Here is a 17,014-nt window from a genome sequence, read left to right on the forward strand (position 1 = left end):
ATCATCTTATCATTTTGATACAATGTAATCAGTGTTCTGAAATACATTTCTCTGTGCTTTGATGTTTTGATTGCTCTAATTAGAAGTAATCATAAACACTGTGTTGAAACATTTTAAGACAACAGCTTCCTTTAGTTTATAATATCCTTGTCTGGTGTAGATTGATGCTATAGTTACTATAATTTTTTTTAGTCAAATGCATTACATTCATTTCAATTGCACATTCAATGAATTGTATTTGAGCTCTTCTTGCTAGACTCCCAGGCAGGTATTCAGGTGCTAAATTGCTCTCCATATAATGATTATAGTCTGCAAATCAGAGGCTCAAACCTCTGCTACTATAGTAAATACATCTCTATAAACACACACACACACACACACACACACACACACAAAAGTTGTGAAGGTACATTGCCTGCAAACAAATACTGTACACATCCAGTCACTACTAAAGCAAAAAAAAAAAAAAAAAAAAGTGAATGAATTATATGTACTGATTCCAACAATATGCTATTATTCAGTAAACATGTGACAATTACATACAAAGCCTCATATACAGTGCATCCGGAAAGTATTCAGAGCGCTTTTTCCTCCTTTTTTATGTTACATAATTCACAGCGTTTGCTCAATACTTTGTTGATAAACCTTTGTCAGCGATTACAGCCTCAAGTCTTTTTGAATATGATGCCTCAAGCTTGGCACACCTGTCTTTGGGAATTTTTGCATGTTCCTCTTTGCATTACCGCTCAAGCTCTATCAGGTTGGATGGAAAAATATCTTCCACTTACGGATGACGGAGGCCGTTGTGCTCATTGGAACTTTCGGAGCAGCAAAAAAATTATTGTAACCTTCTCAGCCTTGAACCTCGAGACAATCCTGTCTCGGAGGTCTACAGACAATTCCTTTGTTTTCATGCTTGGTTTGTGCTTTGACATGCACTGTCAACCCTGGGACCTTAAATAGACAAGTGTATGCCTTTTTAAATCACGTCCAATCAACTGAATTTACAACAGGTGAACTCCAATTAAGCTGCTGAAACATCTCAAGAATGATCAGTGGAAACAGAATGTACCTGAGCTCAATTTAGAGCTTCATGGCAAAGGCTGTGAATATTTATGTACATGTGATTTTTCAGTTTTTTTTTTTTTTTTTTATAAATTTGCAACAATTTCAAAAAATGTTTTTTTTCACAATGTCATTATGGGGTATAGTGTGTAGAATTTTGAGGAAATAAATTTAATTTAATCCATTATGGAATAAGTCTGTAACATAAAAAAAAAATGTGGAAAAGTGAAGCGCTATACCTTCCGGATGCACTATAGTAAGTGGAACCAGAGTCTGGATGCACTGTGAATAACAGGAATTATTTTTGTCTCAGTGGTTAGTTACACAAGGACACTGGTAACATAACCCTTGAGATTTGTTTAAAAAAAACGCATTACTTACCCTGTGCCCTAGAGAGTTTGCTGACTTCTACTTCTGCAGAAGGGTGCCTAAAGTCCCTAGAGTTCCCTGCTGTTCCCCGCTCAGCCTCATAAAGTCCTGCAGCCGCTGTGATGGATGGAGCACTCGCAGAGGACTGACCCTGGATCAGCAGCTCTCAGGTGCTGCAGAAATCCAACACGACCCTTGAGGTATGAGAGCACAGCTATTACACCTCCCAAAACTCTCTAACTTCTTTAGGACTCAATAATATAAACTTGTCCCTAACCTTTTATACCAGGTTTGACCATGATTTATACAATGTTCCAAATACAGACTTCCTGGGAGTAAAAACAATGAATAATAGTGCACCTACAGGGCCTACATTTGAGCCCGTAGAAAGCATTACGTAATGATGGCCATAAAACATGGGGGAAGGGAAGAACACCTTATTATGAAGGAGAGCAAACTGTGTAACTATGTTCGTCCTCATCTCAATAGCATATAATGTATCTTCATTGAGATCAGATGTTAGGGTGTGGTAAAGGGGAGAAATGGAAAGAAATGGAGATCCAGATAGAGCGAGAGCGAGTCGATACTCAGCAAGGGTAATTAATAATGTCATTGATCAGCGCTCACTGCTGTTCTCCACAAGATGGTGTTTTGAAATGAATTTCCCTGTCATATTTAACCCTGCCTTTGTCAGCCACTGATTGAGAATTATATGAGCCACTGAGGCAACGCCAAAAACATATGGGCACAGCCCATAACCTGTCAATGTAGAGTTATGTTTACCTGATTTATGTTTTTCTAATGTTCTCTTCTATATAACGGCACATTCAATCAAGAGCTGTTAGCACTTTGTACAATAGATTTTTGGTATTTGTGTGGCCTATTTTTCCCCCCTTCAGTGTAAAGTGAAATAATTTAATTTCAAGTGCTGTCGAAGTGAAGAAGTAAATGATGAGGTAAAAAGAGGATTGTGACAACATTGAATTTAATGGGGTATATGCACACAGACTTTTAATTTCAGCCAGCCAACCTCAGCACTACCGGTGAACCGTTCTTTAATAATCAGTGATCTTCACTGCCTGAAAGATATACGGACATATACAGTGCATCCGGAAAGTATTCATAGCGCTTTACTTTTTCCAAAAAAAAATTGTTACAGCCTTATTCCAAAATGGATTAAATTCATTTATTTCCTCAAAATTCTACACACAATACCCCATAACGACAATGTGAAAAAAATATATATTTTTTTTTAAATTGTTGAAAATTTATTAAAAATAAAAAAAACAGAAAAATCACATGAACATACAGTTAAAGTCAGAATTATTAGCCGCTCTGTTTATTTCCCCCCCCCCCCAGTTTCTGTTTAATGGAGAGAAGATATTTTTAAAGACATTTCTAAACATAATAGTTTTAATAACGCATTTCTAATAACTGATTTATTTTATCTTTGCCATGATGACAGTAAACAATATTTTAATAGACATTTCTATACAGCTTAAAGTGACATTTAAAGGCCTTACTAGGTTATTAGGTTAACTAGGCAGGTTAGGGTAATTGGGCAAGCTATTGTATAACGATGGTTTGTTCTGTAGACTATTAAAAAAATAGCTTAAATGGGCTAATAATTTTGACCTTAAAATGGTTTTTAGTTATTTATTTTTTATTAAAAATTGGATTTATTCTAGCCAAAATAAAACAAATAAGACTTTCTCCAGAAGAAGAAAAAAATATTATCAGACATACTCTGAAAATTTCCTTGCTCTTATTGACATCACTTGGGAAATATTTAAAAAAGAAAATAAAAAAAACAAACAGGGGTTAATAATTCTGACTTTAACTGTAAGTATTCACAACCTTTGTAAGTATTCACAACCTTTACTTTGTTGATGCACCTTTGGTGCCAATTACAGCCTAAAGTCTTTTTAAATATGATGCCACAAGCTTGGCACACCTGACTTTGGGAATTCTTGCCCATTCCTCTTAGTAGTACCTCTCAAGCTCTTTCAGGTCGGATGGGAAGCGACTGTGAACAGCCATTTTCAGATTTCTCCAGAGATGTTCGAAAGGATTTAGGTCTGGGTTCTGGCTGGGCCACTCAAGGACATTCCAGCCTGATCTCACGAGAAAACGTAAGTATTTTATGTTTTGACAGTTTAGTGGCTAATTCGTACGAATTCGTACGAGTTCAGTCGTACGAAATTGTACGATTTTAAAAAGGAGGCGTGGCACCTAACCCCACCCCTAAACCCAACCGTCATTGGCGGATGAGCAAATCGTACTAAATTGTACGAATTAGATCGTATGAATTAGCCACTAAATCAAAAAGTTACGAATTGCCGTGAAATTGTGTTGGACATTCACCAAGTTGTTGTGAAGCCACTCTATTGATATTTTGGCGGTGTGCTTTGGGTCGTTGTCCTGCTGGAAGATAAACCGTCGCCCCAGTCTGAGGTCAAGAGCACTCTGAAGCATGTTTTCCTTCAGGTTGTCTCTGTACGTTGCTGCATTCATCTTTCTCTCTATCCTGACTAGTCTTCCAGTTCCTGCTGCTGAAAAACATCCCCACAGCATGATGCTCCCTCCACCATGCTTCACTGTAGGGATGGTATTAGCCTGGTGATGAGTGGTGCCTGTTTTTCTCCAAACGTAACGCCTGGCATTCACTGCAAAGTGTTCTGTTTTAGTCTCATCAGACCCGATAATTTTTTTATTGTGATCTAAGAGTCCCTGAGATGCCTTTTGGCAATTTCCAGGCAAGGAGGGATTTTTGTCTGGCCACTCTACCATACAGGCCTGATTGGTGGATTGCTGCACAGATGGTTGTCCTTCTGTAAGGTTCTCCTCTCTCCACAGAAGAATGCTGGAGCTCAATAGCTTTGCATTGTCTTGTTGTAATATGATTGGATGTCGCTGAAAAACGAAGGCAGCATATTGTGCTTCAAAATCTCTATGTACATTTCAGCATTAATGGTGCATCACAGAAGTGCAAGTTACCTTGGTCAAGGGCACTGACACAAGCTCATACCATGACAGACCCTGGCTTTTGGACTTTGGTTGCTTGTAACAGTCTGGAAGATCTTTTTTCTCCAAAAAAATACCTGGAATACTGATTCGCACAGTACACATTTCCACTTTGTGATGGTTCATCCCAGATGCCTCCAAGCCCAGAGAAGTTGACGGCACTAATGGATACTGTAAACATAGGGCTTCCTTTAGGAACAATACAGTCTTAACTGGCATTATATGTAACTACATAATCGTGGAACTTGACAAAAGTTAGGCAAAAGTAGTCCTGAGCCCATGTGGTGATATCGCTTATAGATGAATGATGATTCTTGATGCAGTGCCGTCTGTGGAATCGCAGATCGCTATTGTTCTGTTCAGGCCTGTGTGCCCTTGTACTTTATGCACTTAAAGTCCTCTAGATGCCTTCAATCTTTAAATTATATTATGAACTGTTGAAGATGAAATATCCAAATGTCTTCTTTTCTTTCTTTGAGGAACATTGTTTTTTAAAATTTCAATGATTTTCCTTTCTTTGATGCTGCTTTTGTACCAAATTATAAATAGTATATATATTATAATTATATTATATATTATAAATTATAAATATATATATATATATATATATATATATATATATATATATATATATATATATATATATATATATATATATATATATATATATATATATATATTACAATTAAAATAAAGGTGACCAGACAAAACATTAAATATTCTTTGCAAGTGAAATACAAGTGATAGTAAGTTTGGAAATCCCTACTTTCCTTTTTTTTTTAATTAGCATTTTTCATACTATTGCATCTTTATTCTGATTTGGGGTTGTATGTAATTATGTATTTACTTATTTATTTACTTACAAGGTATAGTGTAGGTTTTTTTTTTTTTGTTGATTGGTGTTGAACCACCGAAGAAAACAGAAAATATAATGCATTGGAACTCAGCACCCTTCTTGCTACAAGATCTGACACAAATACACAAAAATGATGTGATGTTTCACTTAATTACTATGGGCATTTAAGAAACATCATATATCATAATAAAAACTCAAATTACTGGGTTGTTTGGAGATTTAAATGTCACCAATCACAATGCTCATTTCGAAGATGATGGAAACGATTGGTTGAGACCAAGTACATAATGAGCCGGATGTCGAATGTACTAAGGTAGTGCATTCTTACAAATAATATTGCCTTTAAATTCATCTTTTTAAATCAACCAACCCAAGTTCCAAATGGCACTTATGGTTTGTTATAGTATTTTGTGGTGGTTATTAAAATATTAAGAGAATTTTGATCTACAGCAAGAGTTATTGATCCACATATGTTTGAATATACAGTACACTATATAAACCTGAGTCACTAAAGGTCCAATTCAATAAGTGAAGTTTCAGAAACTAATTTTGAGAGGAGCACGTAATATGATTGAGCACGTCTGGCCACTCATCTGTAATCAGTAATCAGTAATAATCTAATCAGAGTGATCCTAGTTTACTATAAATTGATCATTTTCTCCCTACTGTTCTATCTTCGTTTGGAAGAATCCCCCCTTCTACCCCATCTCCTCCTTTTCCTCCCTTTTCTAAAGGAAGAGCTCTCAAGACCTACCCGATCTCGGATCTCCTGATATGTTTATCGACCGGGCGGGAGCCCTGGGCTCAAATATCTTCAAGCTCAGGGTTCTTTTCCGGGACAGCATGCCAAACCTGCTTTATACGCCAAACATATCCAAGTAGGAACTCTTGAATGATGATTTGTGAAACAATTGTGCTTCAACCTGATTTCATATGCAAGCTACATTTATAAACTGAAAGTAAACTTTATCTTTCAAATGTATTGAAAGGAATAGAATCAAATAATGCATTTGTTTTATATAAAACAGTACTTTGTAGCAAAAAATAAAAAAATATATAAATTGTGAGTTTTTTTCAAGCTTGGTTTGTCAGGTTTTAAATTAAGTTTGTGTATGTTTATTTTATCAACATTCCAATGTAGGATAAATATAGAAAGTCATGCTATACAAGTCTATACAAAGGTTTTTTTTCAGTCCTTTATTTCAAGAAATACAGTCACAATAGTTATGTGAACATTATCTACACTCATATTTTTAAAGTTAAGCATGCAATGAGATGCTATTTATATATTATATAAGCTGCTGACTTCCAGACTCTGCTTGCATCTTTTGACCTCAAAAGAGCACCTACTTCTGCTACTCACAAATCAGGTAATCAACTAGACCTTATTTACACTCGACATTGCCTCGCTGATCAAACACTAGTAACTCCACTACAAACATCGGATCATTTCCTTCTCTCTCTCAACATCCACATTACTCCTGAGCTGCCACACACTCTAACTCTAGTTGCCTTTCGCAGAAACCTACGCTCTCTCTCACCCAATAGACTATCCACCATTGTTTCTAACGCTCTTCCTCCATCTTGCAAACTCTCTGCACTTGATACGAACAGTGCCACTGATACACTCTGCTACACGCTAACATCATGTCTAGACAGACTATGCCCTCTTACATCCAGGCCAACCCGGGCCAGTCCTCCTGCACCCTGGCTCTCTGATGTTCTCCGTGAGCATCGCTCAAAACTTCGGGCTGCTGAGAGAAGTTGCGAAAAACTAAAAATCCTGAACAGCTCATAACATACCAAACTCTTCTGTCTTCTTTCTCGACTGAGGTTACTTCTGCAAAGCAGACATACTTCCGTCAGAAAGTCAACAGTGCCACCAATCCTCGCTTACTTTTTAAAACATTTTCCTCCCTCCTCTATCCTCCTCCTTTACCAGCATCCTCCACACTCACTACTGATGACTTTGCTACATTCTTTTGCACCAAAACTGCAAAAATCAGTGCTCAATTTGCTGCACCTACAACAAACACGCAAGATACACCACCAACACCACACACACTCACCTCTTTTCCCCAGCTCTCTGAGTCTGAGGTGTCCAATCTCGTGCTATCAAGCCATGCAACCACCTGTCCGCTTGATCCCATTCCCTCTCATCTCTTGCAAGCCATTTCTCCTGCAGTCATACCAACACTGACTCACATAATTAACACATCTCTTGACTCTGGTCTATTCCCTACTTCATTTAAGCAGGCTAGGGTAACCCCACTGCTAAAGAAACACAACCTGGATCAAACGCTACTTGAAAACTACCGACCGGTATCCCTGCTTCCATTTATGGCCAAGATTTTGGAGAAAGTAGTGTTCAATCAAGTCCTAGACTTTCTTACTCAAAACAACCTCATGGACAACAAGCAATCTAGCTTTAAGAAAGGCCACTCAACTGAGACTGCCCTGCTCTCTGTCGTGGAGGATCTCAGACTGGCTAAAGCAGACTCTAAATCATCTGTCCTTATCTTGCTGGGTTTATCAGTTGCTTTTGACACTGTAAACCACCAGATCCTGCTATCTACGCTTGAGTCACTGGGCGTCGCAGGCACTGTTATTCAATGGTTCAGTTCTTACCTCTCGGACAGGTCATTCAGGGTGTCGTGGAGGGGAGAGGTGTCCAACCTACAGGGGTACCTCAGGGCTCTGTTCTTGGGCCACTTCTCTATCTATCTAAAACATGGTTTTTCCTACCACTGCTATGCTGATGACACCCAGCTATACCTCTCTTTTCACCCTGATGATCCCTCGGTTCCAGCTCGCATTTCAGCCTGCCTGTCAGACATTTCACACTGGATGAAAGATCATCATCTTCAGCTTAACCTCACGAAAACGGAAATGCTTGAAGTTTCTGCCAACCCGACTCTTCACCATAACTTTTCAATCCAGATGGATGGAGCAACCATCACTGCATCCAAAATGGTAAAAAGCCTTGGAGTTACGATTGATGACCAACTGAACTTCTCTGACCACATTTCTAGAACTGCTCGATCTTGCAGATTCGCACTCTATAACATCAGAAAGGTCCGACCCTTCCTATCTGAACATACAGCTCAACTCATTGTTCAAGCTCTTGTTCTCTCCAAACTGGACTATTGCAACTCTCTGCTAGCCGGGCTACCAGCTAGTTCTATCAAACCTCTTCAGCTGCTTCAGAACGCAGCAGCACGAGTGGTCTATGATAAACCCAAAAGAGCACATGTCACTCCGCTACTCACCCGTTTGCACTGGCTGCCAGTTGCTGCCCGCATCAAATACAAAGCTCTGATGTTTGCTTACAAAGCGACCTCTGGCTTTGCTCCTTCGTATCTGCTCTCACTTCTGCAGATATATGTGCCCTCCAGAAACTTGCGTTCTGTGAATGAACGTCGCCTCGTTGTTCCATCCCGAAGAGGGAAGAAATCACTTTCCCGAACTCTCACATTCAATCTGCCCAGTTGGTGGAATGAACTCCCTAACTACATCAAAACAGCAGAGTCACTTGCTGTCTTCAAGAAACGACTAAAAATGCAACTGTTTAGTCTCCACTTTCCTTCCTAATCTGCAACTGCCTCTCTGGCTATACCACTAACTGTGCTCTCTCTCTCTCTCTCTCTCTCAAAAAAAAATAAATAAATAAAAAATTTTTTACTAATGCTTAGCTTCTTAGACTTTACACACATGAAACTTGTCTATAGCACTTGTTCACTGCTGCTCTTATAGTTGTGTAAATTGCTTCCTTGTCCTCATTTGTAAGTCGCTTTGGATAAAAGTGTCTGCTAAATGACTAAATGTAAATGTAAATGTAAGTATGCATCATTGCGGAGGGTTAGAACAAATACTCCTTTTAACATGAAAAAGATGCCTTTTTTTGCGTGTCACCGCCATGTCATCTGTTATTAGGACATGGTGTTGTCTAGCATTAAATGAGCTCCAGTTTATAGTAAAAAATATGAGAAAATGAGTGATGCAGACAATGATGCCAAAGCCCAAAAATAAGGAGGGACATGGTTGGAGAACACTTGCTGATGAGTGATGACTGAGAGTGCACTGACAATTGTTCTGTTGCTGCAATCATATCTGCTTGTTTCTAAAAAAAAAAAATAATAATAATAATAAATTATTTAATTAAATAGTTTGACAGTGCCAGTATGATATTTAAATAGGAAATATGTATAGAAGCAGGTGGGATACCTGTCTGTGTTATTTTTTTGACTGGATTAATTTTTTTACTTGGTGAGCTACTTAAAATCATGGCAAAGTGTTGGAGACCGGGTTAAGCAATCATATCACATAAGACAAATTATAGCTGTCATGCTGATATTTGGACCAGCAGCATGGCTGTAAATATGAAATCTATAAACAAGCTGATACTGGCTTACTGTCATTTTATTTATTTATTTGTTTAGTTTTATGTTTTTATTTATTTTTTTAATAATGCAAATAACAATCAGAACAGGATTAATGTGTCCAATGACTCCAAGAAACACATACTAGTGTTATTCCTGAATGAATCAATGCTGTTGAACACGAGTGGATAATTCAATGATTTACTTACAAAGGAAGTCAATTGTTTCTTGCTGCTGAATCAATCTGTGTTTTGAACGAATCGTTTGAAAGCACGATTCACTGACTCACTCATTAACAAGTCATGTTGCCTTTAGGTAAAATACAATAAAACAAAAAATCACAGTCACTGCCTATTGGTAACATCTTTGCTAAATGTTGTTACAATATTTTTTAACAAATGTTCTGAGTAATACAACCATTAAGTAATGCTAAAGTGCTAGTATTTATCTGAAAATAGCAACCTACATCATTGCAAGGCAAGTTAGGTTCTGAAAGTTCACAGTCCAGCAGAGTTTTGATCCAACCCTGATCAAACACACCTGAACAAGCTAATCAAGCTCTGTGTGTTATTAGATAGCTAAAAGCATGAGTTATCACTAAGATCACATCAAAACTCTACCAGGACTCTGACTCTTCAGGACCTAACTTGCCTCTACTGACCTACACTGAGAAATATGCTCAAACTAACGTAACGAAGGCCAGCTGGTGAATTTTGTGCAAGTGAACCTCACTTTAGCCTCCTCTTTAGAATGGCTTCCAGCCAAAATTGTCTTTAGGACTGGGAGTTTGATCCCAGCGAGTGGATGTCAAACTGGAAGAGCTACATTGGTGCCGTGACCCGGATGGGAGTGAGGGTTAGGTGGGTGAGTAAAATGAAAGTCAGCTGATGAGTGCTTTGTGGGTAAGTGACAAACTCTAGATGGGGTTCAAATCCATTCGAGTTTTCCTGTATATTCCTGCATTTTAACTGGATGATACACATCAGTGACATGAGAGACACCATGCCAGCTGTGCTGTCAATCGTAAGGTAAAATAGAAAAAAACTGTGTATAATGCATTGTGTAACATTTATCTTAACAATAGGAACTGGCATGTTTTGAGTTTACATATACAAATTACACATAATACTAATTTGAATCATTTTTTTTACAAAACAAACGTCCATCACATCATGCAGGCACGATGGACATTAACGGCTCTAAACCCACCACATTAAGGCGCAAGACGTGTTTGCGTGATTTGTTGCTATTTGCATGCCAGCGTAGCATTAATTTTCACGTTTTGCGTTGTTTAAATAGCAAATCCATTTGCGCCACTTTGTGGACTCATGGGTGTGCTGGTCTGAAAAGGAGGTGAGGATGTTAGTTATGCACCTATACAGTTGAAATGCTTATAGAGTACATTTCCTAATACACACAGGATCTACAACAATACACAAATATCTTTACCTATGAAAAAAATTAAAGGATTGAAATATTACCAAAAATATTATTTGCTACATAAATATAAAAACTACTGCCTTCTTCATCTGGGGCTTTTTCAGTTTGTTCATGAATTTGCATTTGTATAATATTATTATTAGCAGTATTATTTATTATATGTATATTCATATTTGTTTTCATAAAAACAAGTTTAGATTTGTCCACCTGTTGTCAGGTTTTGGTGACGTAACCTATGCATTACCATATGGGGCAATAGTACGTGTAATTGGATATAACTCAGTTTTTTCACCACACTTCATTATTATTGTTCATTTATTCATTTGATGGAAATTAGAACTGAATTTAGAAATAGATTTGAAACAAATCTTTGAGTTTAAACAAAATTAAATATGTAGGCTAATGGATGTCTTCAGGGGAGTGAGTTTCCACCGTTTCCTTACTTCACCAAAGTAAAGGAGTAAAGAGTAAAAGTAAAGTAAAGAGAAAGTGAAGAGGCTGAATGGAGGAGGCTCGTTCTTTACGCTCATGCTGCAGATGGTCTGTTTAACTGTTTTCTTACTAGTTAGCCGTTCAGTTTTTACACTTACCACATCTGCCATGTAAATAGCAAATGTGCCATGGGGCGATGCAACTGACTCTTAAAGGCAATGGGAGATGAGATTCTGATTGGTTTAATGCTTGATATGCTCAAAACAAACCCATAAATCATTAAGAGAATAAGCACAACCCTGTTAGACCATGTGCCGCTGCCCAGAGCGTATTTTGCTCTTTAGACTTTGAAGCTAGACCTTTAAAATAGAGCCCTAAATCTAAATGTTGTTTAAGTAATTTTAAAATGCCTTAGCCAAAGTCCAGCATCAAAGTGATTCATTACTATTAACTCACAAAAAATTAATGAACGAATCGATTTTGAGAAAAAAAGGCTCATAGTAGCTTCTCTTACAGTACCACAGCAAACTCCATTTTTCTTTTTGACATGTCACCGGTTTATCAGGGTGATTTTGTTCTCTTTTATTCATTGTATAGGAAATGGTGCTCAATTTGTGAATGTTTTATGTGGTATTTTGGTTTTGCACATAAGCCTAATACCCATTATTTAAACATACAAACTCACACAAGTGAATTGATCCACACTGAGAAATGTCCCAGTGCTGGCTGAACACCGCTTTATAACCCCAAGCCCAAATGGATGACGCTGTGGATGCTATTTCAAAAGGCCTTGCCAGGAGCTAAATTTGATCACTTTCAGACAGTTTGAGTCCTCTAAACTGATGGCAGACTAATATTGGCCAATTCAAGCTCTCTCGTGCAGCAGTAGCCATATTTCTTCCTTTTTCATGTCATGTGGTTAGGAACTGCCAGTGTGATCCATCGAGGTGGAGCTCTGGGCCTCTGCACTCATGTCCATAATCTGTCCCTTCCCTCACCATCCCATTAATCACTTTATATTTTGACAGACTGAACTGAAACCCAGTGATTTAACAATGTGAGAGTGTTTTTTTTGGGAATGTGATGGAACAGACAGGTAATGTGCACGTCTATTGTCTGCTCTAGATCATGCAGGTCAGCACTTATGCCAGACTATAGTCAAAATGCACCATCCGTTTGTTGATAGATTAGCAGTCATGGCACAAGAGACAGCAAATTTAGGATACTCTATTGACATGCTGCCCACACACAGATCCTCTGCTGCAACAGCGATGTTAACAAACAGGAATAGTGTGTTTGTTTGTGTATTGTCTTAGTTTTGTGTTACTTCTGTTCCTATTGTTGAAGCTAAAACTGCTCTTGAATTGCTTTTTGTTTCTCGTTCAATTAAGTTAATTAACATAACTGATACAACATAATTATTAATCATTGTGTTGAATTTCAATATGTCCAATCAGTTTAAACCTGTACAATTAAAACATACTTAATCTGTTTTTGTTATAATTTCCATTAGCTATAACTGGATGTGCAGAAATCCAAACCCGGATAATGAAGCACTACAAATTAACTGGAGCCTTATTGAGTCCATTTAGTGCTATTGTTGCTGTTGTTTTAGTTAGAAAATAATAATTTTCTGACAATAGCACCTGACAATAGAACTGAAATATTATTATTGTGTTATTAATATAATTTAATAATGTTTTATAGTAGTTTAGTGCATTTTATGTGCACTTTAAATAGATTTTGCGCTATAAATAAATCAATGAATAAGATATTGACCTCAATAATACCCTACAATTAAACACACAACAAATAACAAACATAAAATATAAACATAAAATAAATATTAACTGATTTTTAGCAGACAAAAATTACATAGAATGAATTAATAATGAATTTAATATACCATGAAAATAGCTTTGAAAATTTGACCTGAACTATAGGTGCAAAATTATTAAATTATATCAATAATTATCTATGATATATATATATATATATATATATATATATATATATATATATATATATATATATATATATATATATATATATATATATATATAATTTATTTATTTATTTTTTTTGGGATAAATCTGTTAATCAACCTCAGTCCTGATCAAAACTGCTAAAATGTTTAGAAAATTACAGGAACTCTTAAATTGCCAAATTCATAAATGATGTAACAAAATGACATATTTTTAATATAAAAAGTAATTGCGGACTGATTTTTTTAACCTTTTATCTCAGTCCTGGACTTGTGAACTATTGGTAACAACATTGGCTTTGATGCATTGTTAGATTTATTTTTTTCCTCCCTAATTTACTGTTAATGGCTGTTTTTGCCACATCGACTTCCATTATAACCACATTTGATGGTGCATTAATACACAGTCTTTGTTTTTGTTTACTCCACGTAGTTCTGAGAGCTGAGATGCATATTTTGATTTTCTCAAACATATCAAGGTAAGTGCGTAAAGGTCACTCTCACACACTCACAGACACACATACACACACTTTAATTTGCTGTTATACTCCATATAAAATCCAGTAACTAAGCTTTTTATTTTTTGTTGTCTTTTTGCACAGGCCTATCTAATGGTGCCAACTGATGATCAACAGTAAAAATGACAAATCTGACCTCTTCCCAACAGGGAAAACCACCAACAATTTAAATTGCATGATTATATGATGTTATGGTTTTGTAATAAAAAAAAATAAATAAATCAATGTGGTTGTAATGGAAGTCAATGAGGCAAAAACAGCCACCAACAGTAAATTAGGGAGAAAAGCAATTTTGTTTCACATGTCCAAGACTGGAATAAAAGGTAAAAAAAAAATTCAGTTCACATTTCCATTTATATTGAAAATACGTCATTCTGTGTCTGTTTTTTTCACCAAATTAGTGACCTCATTTATGAATTTGGTAATTAAAGATATAAAATCCTGTAATTTTCTAAGTAATTTAGTAGTTTTGATCAGGACTGAGGTTGATTAACAGATTTATGCAAAATAATTGAGAAAAAAAAATAACAATCTGATGCCGTTTTACAGCAGTTTAATTTAGTGGATGTTTTCATTCCGAATATAAGGAAAGGGTAGTAAATTTGCCCAGAGTGTTTGGTATTTTAATCCAAATAATTTTCCCAAAATATGTGTCAAATTAAGATTTGTCACCAAAAATCCTTCTGCTAGCTGAAACAGCAAAAAGTATGGCCATTTTAAGACCCAGAATCAGCCCAGAGTGTTTGAAAACATCCCCAACAGTACATATAGGGTTAAATAAACTTTAAAGAACTGTATGTTTGCAGCACAAAATGAGTGGGAACTCTACTAATATAAGCCATTTCTGAGATAAAATTAGTGTCATAGGGCAACATGTATTGTTATTTTTGTTTTTGACAGCTGGATTTAACAGGACATCTAGCATTTTCTATTATTTTATTGTTTTATTCATAATGTCAGATTAATAGACATAATGACTAGAAATGTTATGAAATATTCACACCACACATGGTGACAATGTGACTGACTGAAACACACTGAGGTCGAACTGTGATATTTCACTGCTCAAATTCAAGCATAGCTGTTGTATGAGCCAATAAAATGAAGCGAGAACCCCCATTAGGAACCATACCATCAAATATACATTTTTGCATCTAAATAAATGCATCCTAACTTGCCAAGGTGGTCCTGTCTGAAGTGCATCTACATGTATTTTTACTGTGCTATGAAAGTATCAACTCACCATTTGCCACAACCCACTGGAAATGTGACATTTTATGGTGTGCATTTTCTCACAGTTTGGCCTGGAGGGGATCAAATGAGATTGGCCACATTACGCTTTTACTCAAGGTTTGGAGCATTATTTGAATGCCACAGTCTTTATAAGTGTTATACACAGCCTGACCTTGCTGGCAAGCTGAAGATGGAATTCAAAATCTCTCCCTCTCTTTTGCTCAGAGTGAGTGTGTGTTGGGAAAATATGACAAATTCAGTCCACGGTTTGATTCCAAGCTGCAGCAGAGTTTAAGCAACTTGAGAGCATGCTTGAATATAAAGATGGGAACATGCATTTGACTATACTATACAGCCTGATAACATACACTGCTTCATTCAGACAAGACACTGCACATGACACATCACAAATCCTTACAGACGGTACAGTGCAACACATTTATTTCCTCTAACTAGCAGTATTTCATACACGCACACAACAACATGGAGGAAGAAGCTGTTCTTCTTTATTCTGAAATGCTCTGAGCCCATAGTCTGCACCTAATAGAAGAAGCAACAATAAATACTGACTCCGGTTAAATAAGCATGTGAAATAACAGTGCTCAGACAAGCCCTCTGAATGTTTCCAAACATCCCCTCTTGCATCTGAAGGCATCTCTGTGAAGAGCGCAAATGTATGGCCGGGTAAAGATGTTATGAATAATGCAGAGCGTGTGTGGTGATGGGCTGCAGAGATGAATGGTCTTGGGGGAACAGGGCTTAGACTGACTGCCTCTTACCACTTTATCCCCTTAATTACACCATGGGATCCGATATAGGGATCAATTAATTCAAGTGGCTCTGGATTTGGCTGATTGGGGATTTCAGAGAGCCATAAAGCTGATAATATGAGCGCTCTTGATTCCCAAAAGGGATGTGGAAAGTGAACAGATGCGAGCAGCAGACACAAACACACATATTCACATAGAGACGCACACCGAGAAACAAACAACATACTGAGCGGTGAACTGTGTGGGCTGTGCATCCACATGATAACTCTTGATCTTAAGTAGACTCTCAAAAATGCCATCAGCAATATTATGTCAAACATTAAAAACGCACAGTTTTTACACACAAGGCACAAAAACAAAGCAGTCATTACAAACTGGAAGGACCAAAGAGTATTTAGTAGGGATGTCACGTTCAGGTTTTTTTTTACCCTCGAGTCTGAGTCATTTGATTTTGAGTATCTACCGATGCTGAAACTCAATCTGATACTTCTATAACACATAAAAAAATCAAATCAAGGCTCTACGTGCTCCATAAGCATAGGAAATTCAAGTTTCTCTACAAAGGCGAATGGCAGGTCACTGATCGCGCTCATTTGTGCTATCTTGGCTGTGATGTCCTGTGCCTTTGCGCTGTCATGAGGCATTTTTTTCTCTCCTCTTCAAACTTTCCTGCAGCGTGAGCTGACTCATCTTTGGTTGGGTTTCCTGGGTAAACTCGCTGTAATATGTTGGGTGTTTGTTTTTTAGGTGCCTTATCGGGTTTGTTGTGTTAAATGTAGCCTTTTCCTTTTACATATCTCACAGTTTTCTATGGTAACGTTGTCATCATCAACTTTATAATACCTCCAGACTGCAGATATACGCTTTCCACTTCATGCTGTTCTACATTGCACAGCATTTAACCAAGAGTGGTAAAACTTTATTTTGATGGTTCATTTGAGTAT

This window comes from Danio aesculapii, chromosome 7, assembly GCF_903798145.1.
Source record: "Danio aesculapii chromosome 7, fDanAes4.1, whole genome shotgun sequence".
Lineage (NCBI taxonomy): Eukaryota > Metazoa > Chordata > Actinopteri > Cypriniformes > Danionidae > Danio > Danio aesculapii.